The 21,146-nt window shown below is 38.2% G+C and overlaps 1 long non-coding RNA gene across 3 annotated transcripts in view; it reads left to right on the top strand.

The window, feature by feature from the left end:
- Positions 1 to 16,036, top strand: part of LOC111654059 (uncharacterized) — a 90,480-nt gene extending 74,444 nt beyond the window's left edge. For 2 of the 3 annotated variants that reach the window (XR_002760716.2, XR_015437175.1), the window contains 2 exons: positions 4,548 to 4,674; positions 15,894 to 16,036. This is a non-coding gene — a long non-coding RNA (uncharacterized LOC111654059). Of the gene's footprint in view, positions 1 to 4,547; positions 4,675 to 15,624; positions 15,668 to 15,893 lie in introns of all 3 variants that reach the window. The other variant, XR_015437176.1, reaches the window with a different exon arrangement.
- The last annotated feature ends 5,110 nt before the right edge of the window (positions 16,037 to 21,146 follow it).

Below are 21,146 nucleotides of genomic sequence, written 5' to 3'. Positions count from 1 at the left end.
AGCAAGAAAATTAGAAAGACACACAAACAAATGACAAAAGTACACAAAAAGAGATGCACAAGAGCTGAAAAAAAGATGCGAAACTGCCACAAAGAGACACAAAACTACAGAGACAAAAAATAAAAACTGCAAAGAATAACAAAATGGCTACAGACACAAAATGACAAGAAAGGCACAAAACAACCAAAAACAGACACAAGATGGTCGCAGAGAGGCACAAAATGAACACAAAGAAGACTCAAAATGACAAGAAAGAAGTTTAAAACAACTATAAAGAGACAAAAATTGTTTGTGCCTGTTTCAATACCTGGGTAATATGTGGGGGTTGGCTTTTACATGTGTTTGTGCCAGAGGCCCAATGCCTCATACTGTGTCCATGGTTTTCAGTATACTCTTTCTACAATGTAATCAGTGTGTAGGAACTGATAAATTAGTTAAAACAAGTATCAACATCATTACCATATATACTCAGTGGGCAGACGTGTGCGAAGCCACTTGAAAAGAAAAAAGCATATTACAGCTCTAAAATTACTAAATCAACCCTTTGGTTTTTTTTCTTCTTCTTCTTTTTTTTTTTTTTTTCACCTGTGCACAAGTAATACAGAAATACAAATTGTTAATTATAAATATCAGGCTATTTTATAATTTAAGGTTATAAATTAAAAATCTCCCCGTGTGGGTTTTCCAAGAACATTATACTTAAGTATTTTAGCAGATCGCTAATCTGAGGATGTGGGTTACAAAAGAGAGAGAATCACCTGCTGCGAGGGTTATTTTTCTCGGAAGGAGGCTTCACATTTTATGCTGTTATAGCTGTTTCATGGTGGTTTCATCATCTGAGTGCAACTAACGATGGGATCTACCAATTATGCCGGACAAAGTTGAGAAAAGCCATTGTGTCTGGTTCTTGTTAATACAGTTCATATATATTTACACCAATCAGCGGAAGTGTGGGCGGCTTATTTTGGTGAGAGGAGAATGCAATGTAGAGACTTGAGTCTGGCTCCTGAAGGCTCCCCTGGAGACTCCGCTGTCATCTAAGGGTCATGACACCTCCCTGCGTCTGTATTGTGACTGACATAATTGCTCATAACCACGAAATGATGATGTCATGGTGCGTACAATGCCAGTGAATGCTCAGAGCAACACTGCTCTTTATTCTCCTCCTATGAATCTGCTTTGTAGGTGCTTGAGGTTTAGAAAATGGTGCCAAGTCTTGCCAAACATTTTCTCCTTCCTGTTGGCAAGAACAATGTGGAATCCTTGCCATGGAAGGAAAGCATATTTCACACCCATACACACCTACACATCAAGTGGGATAGATTAGAGACAAGAGGCTTAGGGCATGAAAAGCACAAATAAGATTTCTTGGAGCATTCCCATACTGTAGCATGCTTGCAGCTTTCCGGTTCGTTTATTACCAGCCTCATGTGTTTGCTTGCTGTGCTTTGTGCTAGCTGAAAGTACAATGCACAAACACTGCAGGGCATTCACAAAGGAAAAAGCCTAGTGTAGACAATGCTGGGATACTTGAGGAGAGCTTTACAGTTTTAACATGTTGATGCGAGGCCTTGTGTTTACTAAAGGGTGACGCAAGAAGAGAGGCCACATTCTTCAAGTAGATGGATGTAGAAGGCGGTTTGCAACCTTTTCTAACTTGAGTGGTGGGTTTGCCTCCAGACTCTTCTGCTTTCGCAATCTATCATTAACTTGATGATTTCAATAAATCGAATCAAATCAAGTTAAAGGACAACGGTGTTATTAAGGTATGTTCCCTGTAGACGCCTCATATCTTCTAATATTACTTACACATTAATTAAATTCATTTTAGTAGGTCTTTGTGCTGCGCATATATTCAAGATAAAAGGGAATTAACAAGTCTAAGAACACTGAAGTCAATACTTGTGTCCTTGTGGAGAACATACAGTACCTCCTTAGTTGTGATAGAGAGAACAAACTTCTGAGAGAAGTGAGAGCAGAGCAACTCCTGATATTGATTTTCAAATCTTTTAATGGTTTTATAATGTGGATAACAGCTCTTTGTAGAGTTCATGCTTTATTCTCACGATGGAAGTTGGTTTCCCACATTCGCTCTTCTTCAATAACCAACAGACCTCTTGGATCTATATTTGCATAAGGAGCACACCTAGGCCAATAGACGTCGTGTGATGTGTCACTGAGGGAACAAGACAAGCAGCTTTCAATACGGCCTTCTCAGGAAGCTGCTTTTCATTAATGACTCTTCTCTGCAGACTGAGAGGCTGCAAGAAGCACAATCCATGGTTTTAAAAAAAGAGACATTAAACATTGTTTCACACATTAATATTATCACATTCATCATCATGTGGATCTGGTGTCGCTGCTCTGTAAAATGTGCCAATCACAACGACACTATCACCCTCAATATAACTCTTCACTGTAATGAGCATAAGGCAAGCAAAGCATTACTTTCTTGCTTTAGGGTGATCTTTGTCATTAGCACTGTCATAGTTTGCCGTGGCTTCTTCTTCTTCAGCTGAATGAGAAAAAGCACGATCTACAGTAAATGCTAATTTGCTCTGGTTTGACAGAATGCACTGACATGGAAGAGATTACCTTTGACTGGCTATCTCTGAAGCCAGCAGACAGTCAGCTTTCAAATGTGAACTCACTTTCATACTGTATCGACTTGTGTTTGCTATAAGAAATGTTTTTGTTGAGTTTAGCCCATAGTTTAACTGCTCATCATCTGAAATGAGGGCTACAGCTGCTGATTATTCACTAGTTTATTAGTTCTATTTCGATGAATTCTTTGATTTATAATATAAGGTCATATGTCCAATGCAGATTCCAGATCCCACAAAAGGGATTCAGTAATTATATAACAGAGAGAAAAGCTTCAAACACCCATATCGGACAAACTGAAACCCACAAATGTTCGGTATTTTTATGTAAAACAAATAATCAGTCATTAACATGTTTTTTTTTTTTTATGTATATTATTATTTTGATTAAAAACCAAAAACCAAAACACACTTGAGGTCTCACTGTAAGTAAATGAGTAGATTAATTTCATTTCAGTTCTCTAATCAGTTATTTGAACAATAGTTAGAGCACTTGAAGTATCTGAGGCTGGTGTCCCTGATACTGCTGAACCTCTGTAGATCCAAATCTAATGCATCGTGAGTATCTTGTGTGGGTCCAGAGAGATGAATAAATAAATGAAGTGAAGCACAGAGGACTGACCAGGCCCCTCGCTGCAGCAGGGGGGCCTTCAAAGGGTTTGGGTGCTGTAAATCATTACACTCAGCATCACTGATGATCAAAGGCATGAGTTGCAGGTTTCTCGTGCACTCGCTCGCGCTCTCTTTCTCGCCCCCTCCTGATCTAAAAACACCACTGGACCACATTAATCCACCCGCCACATGGTTTGTTTTCAGAGCATAATCACAGAGCGCACAGTGAACTACTTAAACCATCTTAATGATTACCCCTGTGACTTACACAACTTGACACAAGGCAGTATATATTAGCTCAGCATGCAGCCACTATTCCCTCCTTTCAGGCCGGCCTCCCAAAATGTTGTGAGCCCCTGTATCTCAACGTGAGAATAATATGCTGCTGCCATGCAGGGAGTGTGAGGGAAAAATACCTCTAACCACCTTAAAAGGTTTAGGCAGTATATGTGACTTACAACAAGACGGAGTTTCATCCTGACATGAGATGAAAGCAAAGCAGTCAACCAGGACCAACACTTTAATACAACTCCTACTCTGTGTCTTACATGCGATCTGTTAGTTTCCTAAACCTAACTCTAAAATGAACAAACAATAATTTACTTGCCTTAACAGACAGAACTATTGGAGTTCATGCCGATTCAAGATTATTCTAAAAAGCTGGTTAGTAGGAGAAAGTAAGAGAAAAAAAGAAGTGACAGAAATAGAGGAGAGTAAAGGAATGAAGTTTGTTGCTGATCTTGCAATGTTTCTTCTAGACTGCTAAGTAAACAGCTGTTAATGCTAACATTAGCTATGTAGCAGTAACAAAACTTACAAATAGCTCTTTTAGAGGTTAGGACAGGTGTTATTCTATATTTTTCTATTTGTCAACAAAAACCATTAAAAGGACCAAAAGTGTTAGTGCGTCTTTACTTTCCTACCCTGTCTGTGAACCTCAGCCCCAATGAACAGCAGTCAACTGGTTCCTACTGAACATGTGCATTTTGGTGTGGTTACAAATATATATTCCTATTTAAACAGGAGGACAATGTGCATTTTTGGGGACTAATTTCAGCTGCGGATTAATACATATTTGCTGGTCTAGTGAGTATTTCATGTAGCAGGGATTTAGTTATGTCGTTCACCTAACTGGGTTTATTTAGTAATGATATAATAAATGGGACTTAGAAATGTAGTAAAATGAACAACAGCAACAACTATATTTTCTTAACACATGCATCAAGCAGGACAACTCCTGCCTTACGGCAACTCTTAGTGGACACACTACCTCAAATATTGAAACACACAGTAAACACACAGTCTGCTATAGTAATTACATATGTCTTGCAGGAAATCAAATGTGTGGGATCATTTCCAGAGGCTAAAGGACGACCCCAAGAAGATGACATGCAAACTCTGAAGGCAAACATTCACCTATCATTCATCGACCTCAAACATGGCTTATCATTGGAAGCATGTAAGTAGCCTAACATTAGCAACTTAGCATGGCCGCTCGTTCTGACATTCTCCCCTTGCTGGTTGTTATGACTGTGACGCCCCTCCCAGTGTCTTGGAGGTTGTCCTTGCCCACATCAGCAGGCAGTTGGTTGGCATGGGAGGGTCGTCAGCTGATGCTGTTCACCTGGGCCTTCTAGAGTATAAAAGCTGGCCCATGTGTTCAGTTATCTGCTCCTTTCCAACCGCTGACATCCATTTGTTTTGATATACGGTTTGTTTTTGCACATACAACACTCCCACAGCACATATACCACTCATCCATGCACTGCTTTCATGGTCTTTTCTTTTGGTTATAACACAATGTTTGTTTTTTAGTATAACTTATATAATGTAGTATTACTCATTAACGTTAATGTTACTTGTAATGTACTTTAACACCCCCACTCACCCCTCACCCCTAAAAATCTATATTTCAATAATCAAATTAATATCTTAATATAAGTATAGACTAATGGCTCATCCTAATCCTAATGTGAGAATATGTTCAACGTGTTTCATCAGTCAGGGCTGTTACAACTCTCAGTGTATACCAGTGTATTTAAGATGCTACTTGTACCTGATCAAGGCCAGAACAAATCCGGGTTCTCCATGTAATTATGTACAGGAGGTGTGTCCACATCCAATTATAGATTATTGTGGGGGTTGGCAGTACTCATGCATATTGTTATTTGTTCACCGTGTCTGAGCTGTATAATACAGAGCTCTCTATACTCAGGGGCTTTGAAAAACTGCGTATGCATATATCTTTAGTGTTGAATCTTTACAGTTTTATGCTCCTGGTTCTCTTCTGTTTACCCATCATTTCCAGGAAGTATCTTGTGGCCACTGAAGGCTTAAATTAGCATTAGCCCAAGGTTAATTGTGTAGGAAATAAGGGGATACTTTAATATAAATCAGCTTCTGTTGCATTGTGGAGTAATTGTCATCACTCTGATTACAGTTTATTAAAATTACTTGCAATCTACATAAAGTGGTGCTTGTACTTTAAATATTCTTGCAGAAGGGAAACTGAGGAAAAGAATAGTCAATATTTGTAATGTTTGGTATTCAGTACACAAGCCATTGTCAAAAAAGTGATGAGCCTTTCCATCTCAGATATTGTCAGACATTTGTGATAACAGCTCTGAATTACGAACCCATGACGTTTCTCTGAGAGCTGTTTGAATTCCAGTTTGAAAAGTTTTCCAACTATGTTCCTGCAATTTGAATAAAATACTTATTTAATCATTGAATCAACAACTATGATAGGTGGCAGAGAAAGCAGAAAATGGAAATGTTGATTTCATTTCTGTCATATTATTCTCTTTGGGATCCAATTTAACCTCTGTCAGGCAATAGATCAGATGAAATTGATGTTCATTTTGAAGACCCGTGATATACAGATAGTCAATCAAAAATGAATGTTGCAGGGTTTCTCTCTCTCTCTCTTTCTCTCTCTCTCTCATTTATATAGCCTTAGCTTTTCAGAGCACTGGAAGACAAATTAGACTCCCCACTCAGTCAATTCATTTTTTTTCCTGATGTGGAGCTTTGGAGGGCCTCTTTTCACTTCACCTTCACACTTCACAAAATATAAATCACACTGACATCATGACTATGAGTCTGCAACTTTGTATTTTTTCATACTGTATATATAGACATCCATATACAGTATTATAGCCTTAAGTATAGTGCATACATATATTTTTAGATGGAAAAAAAATAGAGGAAGATATTAAGAGACGGAGAGCGCTCTCAGCATCAATCCCAGCCCATACCCATAATTAAAATGAATATTTTATCCCATATTAATTTTTTCAGCTCAGCTCTACCTCAGCCATTCCAGTGGACTGCCGGTCCAAACTGGACTCATTACTGCAAAACTATGTTTGGAACAGTAAACGTCCTAATGTTAAATGGTTTCTTAGATCACATAAAAATTACAAACCTTTATTAACTTTATTAACAGGTGAACAAAGCCGAGTTAGTCTGAAGAGCGACTAAAGACCAGGTGTCAATCATCTCCTTTTATACAGCCTAAGAATGTATCTTTGTCCACATCATCAAGTGGAAAGTCCCAGTCACAGGTAATAAATAAACTCCTGCTTCATCATGTTTATAATATCAATTCTTAGCAGCAGGTTAGAGTCCGAGATAACTTTATCTTTGTTAATAACCTCACTCGCTCTACATTGAACAGCTGTGTAGCTGTGCATGTCTTTTATAACCTTACAACCTACAATATAACATCCATTCCACTCTTGTTTACAATTCCCATGAGTTAATATTACACGATGAGTATACGCAAATGAAATCATATTAGTTATATGTTTACAATGCAAGAGGTCAGTTGGAGGATGGGCCTTACCTCACTTTTAGCTCCATCACTGGGCATTTGCAATCAGGAACCTGGGCTACTTGTTAGATGGTGAAGTCATTGCATGGGAAAATATTAAAAAGCTAAAAGCTCAGGAGAGGGGTAGTTCTGAATTCAGACTGCATGTAGAAAAAAGATGGTGGAGATCTCTTCATGACATTTCACTCTGTCTCTGGCTTCAGTATTTCATAAGCTGCAATTATATTCAGAATCAATATTTCTCAACCAATACTGCTCATGACTATACATTTGTGGTCAGCCCTCATAAAGAATGTCCACAATCTAGGCTATATATTTCTATATGTCTATATTTTGTCATATTTCAATGAAAACAGTTTTATTCTGGTTTGCCAATAAAAAATGAAAGAAAGAAAAAAAAATCTCCCTACAAGCTTTGCAAACCAGATAGTTTCCAAGCACATCTGAAGTCAGATCAGTATGTCGATGTGACGTGATTGTCCCTCAGTGGGTTAACTGTCAAATTATCACATTGGAATAAAATGGTCTGATAAAATGTGCATATAGAAAGACACCAGGTGTACAAGGCATAGAGAGATGTTAACACGAGTCAATTAAGTGCACCTCCCACCTGTGATGGAGAGCAGATTCATTTCTATTTAACAACAGAGGAAATGAAAGTTCATTGGGTAATATTGTTGTGAAGAACGGCCAGATGGGACAGCTTTCAAAAATAGTAACAGGGGAAGGGAAAAAAAGAATCAGTGGGGGGAAAATTAGTCTATGACTCTGTGACAGTTTCACAGGTCATTGTAAAATGGAGCGTCCCTCTGGTGGAATGGTAATAAGTTTGTTAGATTACTTTTGTTTAACCTTTCTTTAACCTTTGTTTAGGAAAACAGGCCCGTTTCAACTGAAATGATCAGAGCTAGTCACAGAGTATTAGTGAAATCCAGAAGTGGCGGCTTTGATGGTGTCAGAGTCGAAATTACTTCATTTTAAACCAATTATTACATCATTTACAGATTCAAAGCACACCGGCTCTTTGTTAAAGCTTCTTTAAACAAAGCAAAACTACTTCAGTATGACGTTCAAAAAAGAAAACGCTCTCTGCAGCATTCTGTTAATTTACAGTCCTTAATACAGCAACAAATCAAGGAGTAAATGAACTTCAATGTCACTTCAGTGCTAACATCACCCTGATAGTGGCTCTGCTCATGTTTATTTCATTCTTTAAAAGACAATTTTGCAATCCCGACTGAGCTCATAATAGGAAGAACATTAGTCGAGTGTGTGACTGTTACTGTAAATGTGAATATACTGTATATACAACATTGATAAATAACAAACTGGATTGGTTATGGTATAATAATGTATAATTAAGGCGTTATGTTCCAGATAGGCAAATGATTTTGCAGGAAACGGCACAAAATGTGTGAAATGTGGAAAATAAGGTGGATTCAGAGACGCACAAGTCACATAAAATAAAGAGCAGGAAAAAGTGGAGAGGAGTTGTGGGCAGCAGATTTCATTTGTTACAGTTAACACAGGGCACATGATTATCCTTAATTACAGCCATAAATTAGAGCAGAGGTAGATTCAGCTGAAATCTAAGATGGCGAGTGGGGACCTAAAAATAACTCCATCATGTTCAGTGTCAGCTTTGCTTTGAAAATCATTAGAAATGATTTGCTTTCCTCTGCATAATGAGCCGCAGTCGTTGCCTGGAGTGATCTGAAAAAGCAGTGGTCCGCTGGCTTTCACTGCTCTTCCTGCTGTGAGCAAACCACAGCAATTAGGAGAGGCAAGATACATAATGTACAAAAGTCATTTATGATGCTATATGTTTAGAGCAACAAAACCTCTTCCACAGAGATAAAGGTTATGATGTTCTCTCTGGCTTCCTACTGAGAAAACAATTGAGTTAGGTTTGAGTTTACAATAATAATTAAAAAAAAAAAAAAAAAGTTAAACCACAGTCCCTTGTGATCTTCTTGATGGAAGGTTTGTGTGCTTGTGGATGTTTTACAATGGCAAAGGTCAGATTTTACTCCCAACTTTGCTCACTGCAGCTTCCTCACAAGACGCAGAATTAGTATTAATGTAAAAAAAGTGTTTTTAGTATGAATTAAGTAGGAATAGCCAGCCCATAGAAATAGAAATCGGCTCTTTAAACGACATAATACTCATGTTACAATATCCTGCTTTAATTCTAATTTATATGCAGTAGATTAAACAGTAATCAAACCGATCAGTCCCACAGCGCACCTAGCTCCAGCCTCCAGGCTCAGTGATTCTCTGTCATTCAGCATATCCCTGCTGAAGCATGAAGTTGGCTGAAAGAAAAGCTCCACCCAAAAACTGTAACATTTGTATTAATTACTCAATATGTCTGTATTTTTCCACAGAATATAGACCTGGAAGAAAAATGGCAGCCATTTAACAAAATTCCTGCAAGAACTACCCATGCAGCATCATCTATAGCAGCTATCCAAAAATGATCACTGTATTCCTCAAAAATAATCTGTATTCTCGCAAAGATATTGTTAAAATTAGAGTTTTGTGGTTTAGTTTTTCATTCTTTGTTATTTAACTCAAAAGATCTGATCCACATAACACTGTGTCTTTGTGTGTAGCTTTAATGCAGCCATTAGTATGACAGAACAGTTCTCACTAGAGATTAGGAGTAAAGCACTACACAGGAAGTTCTTGTCATGGATAAAAAGTAGTGAATAGTCGAGCTTATTCAATCTTTTTATGCCTCCTCACCGGCGTCTGTCAGGGCTGGAGGCATTATGTTTTTGGGTTGTCTGTCCATCACAAATTCATACGCTAATTATGACATATTAACTCACCTCATAACTCAAATATCTGTAAGCATAAAATGAAGTGATGACTTTTTATACCCAAATGGTCAAAGGTCAACATCACTGTGACATCATCATGTCCTGCCAAAACACTTCTGACTATTATTCAACGCTGTAACTCAGGAAGGGGAGGAGCTTGTGACCATAAGCCCTGCAACATGGCTGCTTGGCGGAGGCAAGCAACCACCAGACGGTCATTTTTATGTGCAACTGATACTTATTAAAGTGTCTCTGACGTGGGCCTTATTTTCATTGTTTTGTTCATCATTTCCAATCGTTCCGACAACTTCTTAACATTATCATCCATTAGGCAAATAAGAGGTCAATGAGAGGTTGAAAACCAATCGATCATGTTGTTTAAACCAAATTATTTTGAGGTCAAAGCAAAAGTGAATGCACCTGAAATTGCAATTATCCTTTGTACTGTAAACTGTAAAGTACCAATATAGTGAAATAGACCAGGTCAAATTTGAAAGTAATTGTGCAAAAAATCATTTCCAACTGCCTGTCTGATCATTGGGCTGCTTGTGTTGCCTCAGAAATTAAAGCAGTGTTGCTGCAGATATTACAATTTAAGACGGTGAGTTACGGATACAATGTCATGTAAAATGGTCTCCAACTTGTTTCTTTATTATAATATTAATTATTATGTATTTATATTTATTATATATGTGATGTAAGCTAGATGTCTCTGTGCTCTGCTGATATTTACCACAGAGCTTTGTATTTGCTGGAACTGTCATATTTCTAACATGATTATTGTATGGTACATTTCCAATGAAACCATGGCACTCCCAACATACAGTAAGTAAAGGAAACTGTTTGCTTCCTTGTGAAGTAATGGTGACGTATCGCTCAGTAGGATGCAGCTTTGCGGTGTCTGTGTGTGAATGTATGTGTTTTTGACAGAGAGCCAGAAAGACATCTGTTTTGCTTGTTTTTCGGTTCAATCATGTCTATTCTCTCAGATAATAATCTCTAACATTTATTTTCTGTATGGCTTCAGTGCCACACGGGCTTGTATTTTCAAGAATGCCGTGTTCGAGTTCTGCCAGAATTAGGGCCAAAAGAGGTTTCTCCTGAAGGTGCACACCCACTAACCTTTCTCATCAGGGTTATATTGTAGAGACCCAGCAATCTTCTGCTGTTGTAGAAAATGAATTGTGATGGCAGTGCAGCGAGAGTGGGAAATCAGACAGGCTAGGTGCATCTGACAGTTTGTAAAGAAGCGGCACGAGAAACCACAAAGATCTCCGAGTCTCGGAGCCCGTGAAAGACAAAGCCAAGACATGTGATTGCAATCAGGGGGGGAACAATGTTGGGTGTAATAACTGGTTGGATATCAACTGTTCCCCACAATGTTTGCAAGATACTCCCGTCGCTGACAGTACATCCACCGCAGAGCTTGATTAGGAGCGTCCGGGCGATGGGCAGAGGAGGTAGGGAAACATCATTTCACTCTAACTGCATCCTAAGCGGCAATGACTCATGACTGCTGTGCTGTCCTGCGTGTAAACAGAGAAACTTGTGGAGATTGATGGTTGTTGTGGTGGTAATAGCAGGCTATCTCAGGGCCTGTCCAGGTTCCATTCAAACAGATCCCTCCCTCAGGTCTCCAGATAAAAATCCCATCACGGGCGAAGGTGAGGACTGATAGAAACAAAACCGCGGCCCGAGTCTTCAGAAGGCCTTTTGTCTGCTCCGCGGGGGTCTGTGATACAAAGTCAGCTTTAAGTATAGCACATTTCCAGTCATCTGCATGTAGTGCAAGAGTCCATTATGTCTTGCATGGTTCAATTGATTTTGATGATAATGGCTTATATATCATTTCTCTTGCATCCATCCCAGCATAATTAATGTGTATAATTAAGATTTCCATTACAACAGAGCAGCTGTTGTTAGCTTCATGCTGATAATGGACTTAGATCGGACTGAGATAAATTTGCTTTGTTGATTAGGTTAGGAATTACTCAGCTGTTTAGTTTTGACTTTGAGCTTCTTGTTGTACGTTATGTAACCAACCTAACAGCAAATGACAGTTCCTTTGTTTCTCAAGTGCCTGACTGCTGTAGATGAGATTAAGGAGATGTGAAGTATGTAAAATACGAGTCATGCAGCAGCTAAATGGTTGATTTCATGATGATAATGATAATAAATGCATTAGGGGCGGCTGTGACTCAGGAGGTGGAGCGGGTTCATCCACTAATCTGAAGGTTGGTGGTTCATTTCCCGCCTCCTCCACTGTCTTTGGGCAAGATACTGAACCCCAAAGTGCCCCTGATACAGTATATCATCTGTGTGTGTGTGTGTGTGTGTGTGTGTGTGTGTGTGTGTGTGTGTGAGAGAGAGAGAGAGATAGAAAAGCACTATGTGTAGAAAAAGTGCTGGTGGAGTGGGGTTTGCCTGCTGGATTGCTAGCTGTTTGACTGTTGGGGACTTTCTGTTATAACTATTAGGGATGTAACATTTCTGAAACCGACACTGAAACCACGAGACAAACTTCCATGATCTCATGTTGCGATACTGGAATGTGGAACCATGACGGGGTTTGCAGCAGGGGACGGCTACAGCACAGTTTCTCTTGTTTTATCTTTAAATCAGTAAATAGCTACGCTGTCCGTTTCATTACTTTTTATTCATGTAGATATACAAATGTCAATTAGATGGTAATCTGTCTGATCCATACACAAATGTAATGTATGCTCATATATTGAATTTCCATATATGAAATACTATGATACAAACAAAACCAGCAGAGAATTTAATGTAAATTCAATGTAAATTCAATTTTTTCTGGACAGTCTTAATGAATTCTTTTCTTTGATTTTTTTTTTTTGGCATGCAAGCCAAAGTTTCAGACCCCATTGACTTTGCACAACAAAACCTCTGGAAGAAACCACAGCTTCTCAACGTCACTCAAACGGAAAGCATAAATAAGTCCAAACAAAATCACCAGTACATCCATCCAGAATTTGAGAGACATAAAACCCTGATGGTTGAGTATGATTGACATGTGTTGAGTTTCAATGGGAATTCCTGCCGGCACTTGCTCCTCATTGACCACTATGACAGTGACATAAAGTCCTCAAATGTGTAGTGTAGACTGGAGACTGTGACCAGTTGACTGCAGTCAAATATCTACAGCAATGATCCTCAATAATTGGATACCGGTCTATACAGCAAATATGATATCTGACAAGAACAGACATCAGGTATCCAATCCCACTCCACCCCACCACCACCTCTTCCTGCAAGTGTGAGCAATAAGGAAAAGGCAGATTGTGTTTTTCACTTGTTTGTAGGTGCCTACATCCAAAAAGGTTGAGATCACTATTGTCAATCCCTCGGCTGGAGTATAAATCCTGTTTAACACTGAAATGTCTGTGCTGGTTGTAATCCGATTAACTCAACTAATCTGACTATCTTTATAGCTCCCTTTGATGCTAGGTCCTCTATATTGACTTAAGTCCATTGAAACTGCATGCCAGAGTCATAGGTCACGTTGATCTCATTTGTTGGCAAATCATATGACAGTTAATATGAGAGGGCAAAATAAGCCTCTCAGCATTGATTGCACCTGTCATTTACACGGTGTAAGAGAAACCTGTAAGAAAGAAAAAAACAAACAGCTGCTTCGTATGTGGCTGTCAATGCTCCACTAGCTGCCTGTATGACTCAAATATCAGACTATTTACAGCCCATTTATTAAATCTTAAACCATCATCTGCATGCATACTAGTTTCTCACTAGTGTGCATTAAAACTGTGCATGTGGTGCAGCCGAGTCAGACTTCTGCTTAAGCATGTTTTATCTTAAGTTTTTGGAAAAGACCCCGCAGCGCGAAGTGGAGCCAGCTAGAGCTGCAGGACGGGTAGCATTATCTTGTAGGGATGGAACAGTTCGGGGCATGTGCGTATTGTTCGGTTCAGGGCATGTGCAGAAAAGCCTTGTGCCAGTAACCCAGTGAAGTTTTGTTCATGCTAGCGGCAACACGTCCAGTATCTTGGCTCACCTACGGAGACATCACCCCGGTGCATCAATTTGACAGCGCAAGGAGTTGAGAGTCGGGTAGGAAAGAACCATTTCTACTCCCCGCAGATTTTAAACTGCCTCTCAGTGAAAAGTTAGACAGGGCAAAAGCCATAACGAAGGGGTTATGGTCGATTATTAGGCTGTATATCTTATGCTGATGTATGGTATTTCTGGAGTGTAGAAAAAATAGAAATAAAAAAAACAACAACGTATACCGAACCGAAAAACCGTGATCCCGAAGCTGTGATACGAACCGAACCGTGGATTTTCTGAACCGTTCCACCCCTATTAGCTTGGATGTAAAGTTAATGCTCTGCCAGCAAACAAACTAGTATCAGTGTCCACAGCTTCCACTCACCTTGGAGTTTAATTCTGGTCACACATGGACAATAGACTTTCAATAAAACTACCAATTTACTTTATCTATTACTGTTTGCCATTACCCACACTCACAACAAGGCCGCAGTACACGGTACAACCACCGTGCAAGCGGCACATTGTAAACACATCTTCACGCACAAGAGATAGCACTTTGCTTATCTGCAGTATTCAATGTGTACCCACCACTAATCTGTAAAACAGGAGAAATAAATAAGCAGAGGAAACTTGCTGCCATTCCTCTGGTCTGTTTTGCCAGAATGGCACATACAAGCAGCGCACTACCACCCGCTGCTGCCTGGAGTAGTAAATATATACTGTATATCTTATTTATCTTTATATCTGTTATTTAAAATTTTTTTGTTAACACAAAAGCTTTGAAGGACTTAATTACATCACTGTATTTACACAAATAATACATTACATTAAATTGCCAAAAATGTGACCACATATTTTGTGTGGGTCACACGAACTTTAGTCAAAGTGAAGAACAAACATCTTTTTATTCCAAGAGTTTTGATGTAATCGCCTAATGTTTGCAAAGAAGTAAAACAAAGACAAAATACTCACCTCATGTGGAATAAAAACAATAACAACGCTCTGTTCTGTTGGGTTCCAGCGACAAACACGTGTGAACCATCCAAACATTTTAAATAACAATGGAAACGTTCCAGGTTGCAGGGTTAGCGGTAGAAAGCGCGGTGGATGGGTAGAGACGGTAAGTTAATGAGACTTCAGAGGCGCAAATGTTAATTTGGCGGAAAAGGTGGTGCAGATAGTCTGAACCCAGGTGGAAAGGTAACAAGGTGGACAAGCGGACATTACAAGAGCAACCAATGGGAACCGATTGTGTTTACTCTCGGTTAGGGTCAGCAGACGCTGGAACACTTTGAAGTTGTTTTAAAAGAACAACGGCTAAGATCGAGTGTGGAGGAAAGGTTCCATCTACGCTACCTACACTTTGCAGCTGCAAGGGAAGTACACCAAACTCAAGCTTGATAGCATTAGTTTGCAAATTATTTACCACTATGACTTTGACTTTACTTCAGCTTGGCAAAGATACTTAATCTGTATGACTTTGCATATCGCATATATATTATAGCGTCTCTTTTAACGTAAGTGTCAGCTAACAATCAAGCTGTTACACCAACTCTTTCCTCTCATTTTGCTGAGGGGAGAGTTAGCTAATAAACCTGAGGCGGTGTTAAATGTTTTAACTATTTAGCTACCTGCACACAATAGTTAATGTTCAATACACACATTCCTAGCGATTTTGGCAGATTTCCTAATTCATGAGATGTTTTTTCTGTCTCAGCAGATAAGTGGTGTGAGTTGTTGATTTCATGGGGTAAACTGAAAATGTGAGTGTTGCGCCATAGTTAAGGATGTTCAACAATTACATTTGTCATTGCTGTGGTGTTTCTGTGTGTCATGTTTACCGACCACCGGATGATGAGTTTTTTGATATACAATTCAATCAGTTTGTAACATAAAAATTTGATTTAATAACTTTTGGACTTTATGGTCTTCTGGCTCAGTTTGTCACAAAAATTGACTGATCCCCTCTCTTGTTCATATATACAACAGGAAATTCTCCTTTGGCAGCCCAGTACTTCATGTTATCTGTGGACCAGACCATTGTGAACAGCCACATCACTGTCTTCAGTGACGCTCTTGTGTTGATGTTTGGCTCTTACTACTGCATGAACATTTCCTACCCAGAAGCCCAAGGAGCAACATTGGAGTTCTTGCAGAGGTAAGAAAGCATAAGTTAATTCATTACATCAAAACAGATATAGGATGACCAGAAAAATGCAATCTTAATGTCATGCAATCCAAAACAACAGCCTTGCAATAAACCTCACCTTATCAATTCTGTGGCAATTTTGACAGCTGCAATTTGTGTTGATGTTTAATTGGACTGCATTATATCCTTTCTAATGTTCTCCACCTATATTTTTATATGACTGAAAGACTGGGGCTCTAAATGAAGGCTACATGTTCTTGCTGTGTTTGTAAAAGGCTTCGTCGGGTTGGAGTCCTGCACAGGTCCAGTTTTAAAAACCTGTTCCCGCCCCAAGCCTGCAAAGACCACACCCAACCCCTTATTTGTAATTATCTCCTAATTAATTGGCTTGTCATTTATAGCTATTGACTATTGATGTCACCATTCAAACAAACAACAGTTGTCACTAACATTTTATCTGTTGTGGCTAATTCATGTTAATTCATAATCTCCACAAACTATTATGACTATTAGTCAAGTAATTAGGTAAGATCACTTTTACATGTTTCATTTAAGAGTAAGACTAAATATGACTGAAACTGCCTCCAGATCTCCTTAAAATGAACAATTCCTGGTTACCATTCATAAAAATATGATATGATATGATGGTAATGTTTATTGATATTTATTTTAATTTGCAGCAAGCTGTAGCACATAGACCTGAGCAGTGCTCAAATGCTGAAATGATTAGTAGATTAATAGATTGACAAATAAATAATTAATCTAATCTAATTAATTAATTCATCTTTTAAGTTATTCATTCAGCAAAAATAACATTGTCTGGCTCCAAATGATTTTCAGTTGTGAGGATGTCCTACTTTTCTTTGTCTTATATCACTGCTAATGAAATTTCTTTTGGGTTTCTTACTGACTAAAAAAACTGACTAACAAGTATAAAATAAAACAAGACATTTACAGACTTCACCTTAGTCCAGTGTATTGTGAAGAGCATTTTCACTGTTATCTTCGGTTTATAGGCAAAACAATTGAAAAACAATGCACAAAAAAACCCCAATAAGATAGTTGTCTATGAAACACATACGGCTACATCCTTTAGAGTGTTGGACAGTTGTAAAGTTGTTTTTCATCACCATTCCAATTGTCAGTCATTCACTACTGGTCATCAGAGGACTACCAGCTGAGAGTACCAACACATTCTTGTTTCTTGTGTGTATATATGTATGTTTTGGCTATGTCTCCTATTTATTCTTGATTCATGCTCATGTCGAGCTGCAGCAACAGGCGCCAAATGTAACAGAGCTTCTGCTAATGTTTGTTTATGAAATAATGACAAAACAAAACTCAACTACCCAAGAAACCTTTGAGTAGACAATCGTCAAGTTACTTTCTGTTCCCTAATATTAGTACAGGCAATATATCCCAGGTAAACTAACAGACATACAGGGTACTCTGGAACAGGGAGAACATGCAAACTCCTACCACAAACATACTCTGTGCCCACTGTTCTACTGCCTTTATTGCACATGTATGAAAAGAGTATATTACAGTAGAGTCCACAGTTTAATACTGAAGTTATTGTATTTTATTTGACAGATGCCTTTTCAAGATAAATCCCGACGAGGAATCGAAAGTGGAGAGGAATGCTTCAGAAAGCACCTGGCGGCCCAGTCCAAAGGTTCTTTCCCTGATAACAAAAATTGTAGACTATGAATCGAGGGAATAAAAAAAAACATTCTTCAGAAAAGAAAACATTGGAGTCTGGTCTCCCTCCTCTCACATGCACAGTAATTCATACCAGTCTCACATAGTGTTTTCTAAAACACTCACTGTATTCTCGAGTTTGAGTGTGCGTGAAGTATTGTCAGAGTGTACCACTGTAACCCAGATGCATACTGGTGTATACTGATGTATATATGTGATAATAACATATCCCCTTATAGGTGACCTATATGGCAACATCACTCTTGATATAGGGACATATATGTAATGTATTACATTTCTATGAAAATAGATTTATTATCATCTGCTTATTGTCATCAGTTCGTCCCAGACAAATGTGATGCGTTTAAGCTGTTTCCAATGTATTACACATTACACCTATTGTATTGTCTTCCAACTGCATGTGTCACATGACTACTTTGGTTCAATCATGATCATTGAGTGATCACGCCTGTGGTAAAAGTAAGGCCACTTTAATTAACTCAAGATGGATAATAACCCTGAGACTGCAGACAAGTCAGCAGTGTAGGATCTGAAAGGTCCAACTGAACTCACCATTCATCATCCACCATTCAGAAACAGAGCCAGACCCATGAATCAGCCTGGCCGATATATGGGCCAACATTCGCATATTGCACATACATTGTATTTACAGTATGAGGGCTGATGAGTAATTGGAAATTACTGTACAGAAGTGCCTAAATATGTTTTAGGTAATGTAGAAACAGTGTCTCCATTTACTGAGAGCACTGACAAATTGTCCTTACGAGGAAACAGTATCGGCTGGAAAAATCCACGCCATTGACTATAGTCAGAAAAAAGGTTAATCTATTATTAATATTTATAATTATTATTATTGTTATTTTATAAAGGAGGAGAAAAAGGTCTTGTTGGGTCTGTCAGAGGACCATTGATTAACAGAGCTGAGCAGTGTGTTGCAGCAGGGAAAAAAAGCATGCATTTTAATTGAAGTCGGACTTTAATCTATATGTAAAGTATGGTGTATATGCATAATATATGCAAAAGTAGAATAAAAATATCAAAAGCAGATAGTGCTTTAAATAACTAAGCACAACGATCTCTATCAGTATGATGCTGGTAGAAAAAAATAAAGCGCAGAGTACACTGTCATAATGAGCAATGTGTCAGCTTACATACATGGCTTTTTATCTTTTAATGTAGACTGCATTAAATCATCTTGCACATGTGCTCCTTTTATATTGTAATGGGAAACCTGCAAGTGTATATTTAGTTTGTGTCTTCCTGCATGTACAGTACATTCATTCTCCAGTCTGTCATATCATTCCTCCTCTGCGAAAAACCTTTTTTGTGCGGTGTTCTGACCTTTCCATTATGAGTTTTTTTGTGTCACATCAGGACTATAGCGCCTTAGACATAATTGTTTCTGAGGAGCCAAATAAGATTTCAATCCAAATTCACAAACATTCTCAATGCGTTTGACTTGCTGATGGAAAAACAAACTCGTCATAGGCTTCACAACACATCATATCCCAAATATATTTCCGTCAGAGTCTGAGCCATTCACACCCTCAAATACATGGGAAACTTATGTTTAGCTGTCACATACTGTCAGTCCGGCTGTCGCGGGATTTTAGAAGTGTGCAAATACAAAGATAAATATGAAAGTGTATGTGTGGGGCGAATAATGAAGGGTTTGCTGTAACTGTCAGACTCTCACAGATCACAGCGTGCATACAGGAGATTATTCCTGGGGAAGTGACATGTCGATGACGTGCAAATCTGTATACACAATTACTATTATACAGACTTCAAGGGGACAGTGGGAGTCATAAATCTCCAAGAATGCGGTCACATTCAGGAAAAACAGTCGATTGATTTTATGCTCGGCAACATTTCAAACGTTTTTATTTAAAGTTTAATTATTTCAAAAGAGACAGATGAGGTATGAGAATAGAGAAAAATACTGTAACACAATTCAAATAATGTACTGATATTACAATTTCCCATTTTAGCTGACAGTGGCTACTGTGCTCCTCAAAGTGATTGTAGCTGTTACTGAAAATTGTGACGTATAGCCACACTATAACCTGTGTAATTTTAACAATAAAAGCCTATGAATTAATAGTCTTATATGAAAATTTAGCCCACCAATAAAGCCTGCAAGTTGATGGTATTCAAGGTGACACTAGAGAATTTTGGAAACCCATAACAATTTAAAATAATCAAGAGCGACGATGGTTTCTAAAAATATTTTTAGACCCATTATTGTGAGGTAATGATTTATATAATGAATCCTAACACTCAAGATATCCAAGATTATCTAATTATCTAATCAATTATAACACAATGGCAGTTTTTTGTTCAGGCGTATTTATTTTATTCACTTTCTGGTGATCAAACCAAATTAGGAAGTACAGAAGACTGCTATGCCACAGACCATTTCATTTTAATTAAAGATGTGATCTTTAGGAAATAATATTTAATTCCTCAAGATAACGTCATTAAATTTTTATCTCGGGATAACAGTAACTATAAAGTCAATATCCGCTCTCACCTGGAAGACTACGTAACATACATAATAACAGAAGCAAAATGTCACTGAAATGCCAAATCCTTGTAACTAATTAAGAGAAAGTGTGATTAATTTAATTTTACTGCCTCCCTCACATCACATCACACACACGTTCAAAGAGTTTGACAAGAATAATATAAAATACTTCCTGTTGTTGGGTTGTTCTCCTGAATTATCATTGCATACTTTTGTTTTTAAAAAAAAGCACAAATTCTTGCGTGAATATTACAGTTTTGGATTGACTTTTAAAACCTGCAGTGACGCACATTTTAACATACTGTATCTACTTCTGTCATGCCTGCCCTGAGCTTTAAATTACATTATAAGAATGAAACGTTCTGCAAAGATGCTTCTGTGAATCTGAGACCCAAAAAGTGCCTGTCAGAACTTTACAGAGCTCATTAGATTTTGCTTTTAAATTTTTAAAAACCTGTCCAATAAAATATGCATGAAGTACATGAACTTGAATGTCTTGTAAATACACATTTTCATATTAACCCCCCCCCCCAACAGACTGTTAAATGAATTTTTTAAGACCAATTTATGTATGCGTGTGTTTATCACGGGAAGGTAACAGTTATGTTTATCCGAGTTTAGGCATCAGTCCTGATGTATTATACAGTGCGCACACAGTGTATCATATTTCATGTAAACACAATAATGTATGAAATCAAAGAGCTTGTTCAGCACTTCACAGGCTCATTAGCTTGTAATAGAACATGGATAATACATTTGACCTTACACAGATCCAACTTGGATTGAATCACTGTCTAATAAGAATACATTCAGGTATAATTACAGTGTGCAAACTCCACATCTA

This window comes from Seriola lalandi, unplaced genomic scaffold, assembly GCF_002814215.2.
Source record: "Seriola lalandi dorsalis isolate HSWRI2012SDOR001 ecotype SW California unplaced genomic scaffold, Sedor1 jcf7180002054257, whole genome shotgun sequence".
Taxonomy (NCBI): Eukaryota; Metazoa; Chordata; class Actinopteri; order Carangiformes; family Carangidae; genus Seriola; species Seriola lalandi.
Note: the sequence above shows the minus strand (reverse complement) of the source record. Positions and strands in the feature narration are given on the sequence as shown.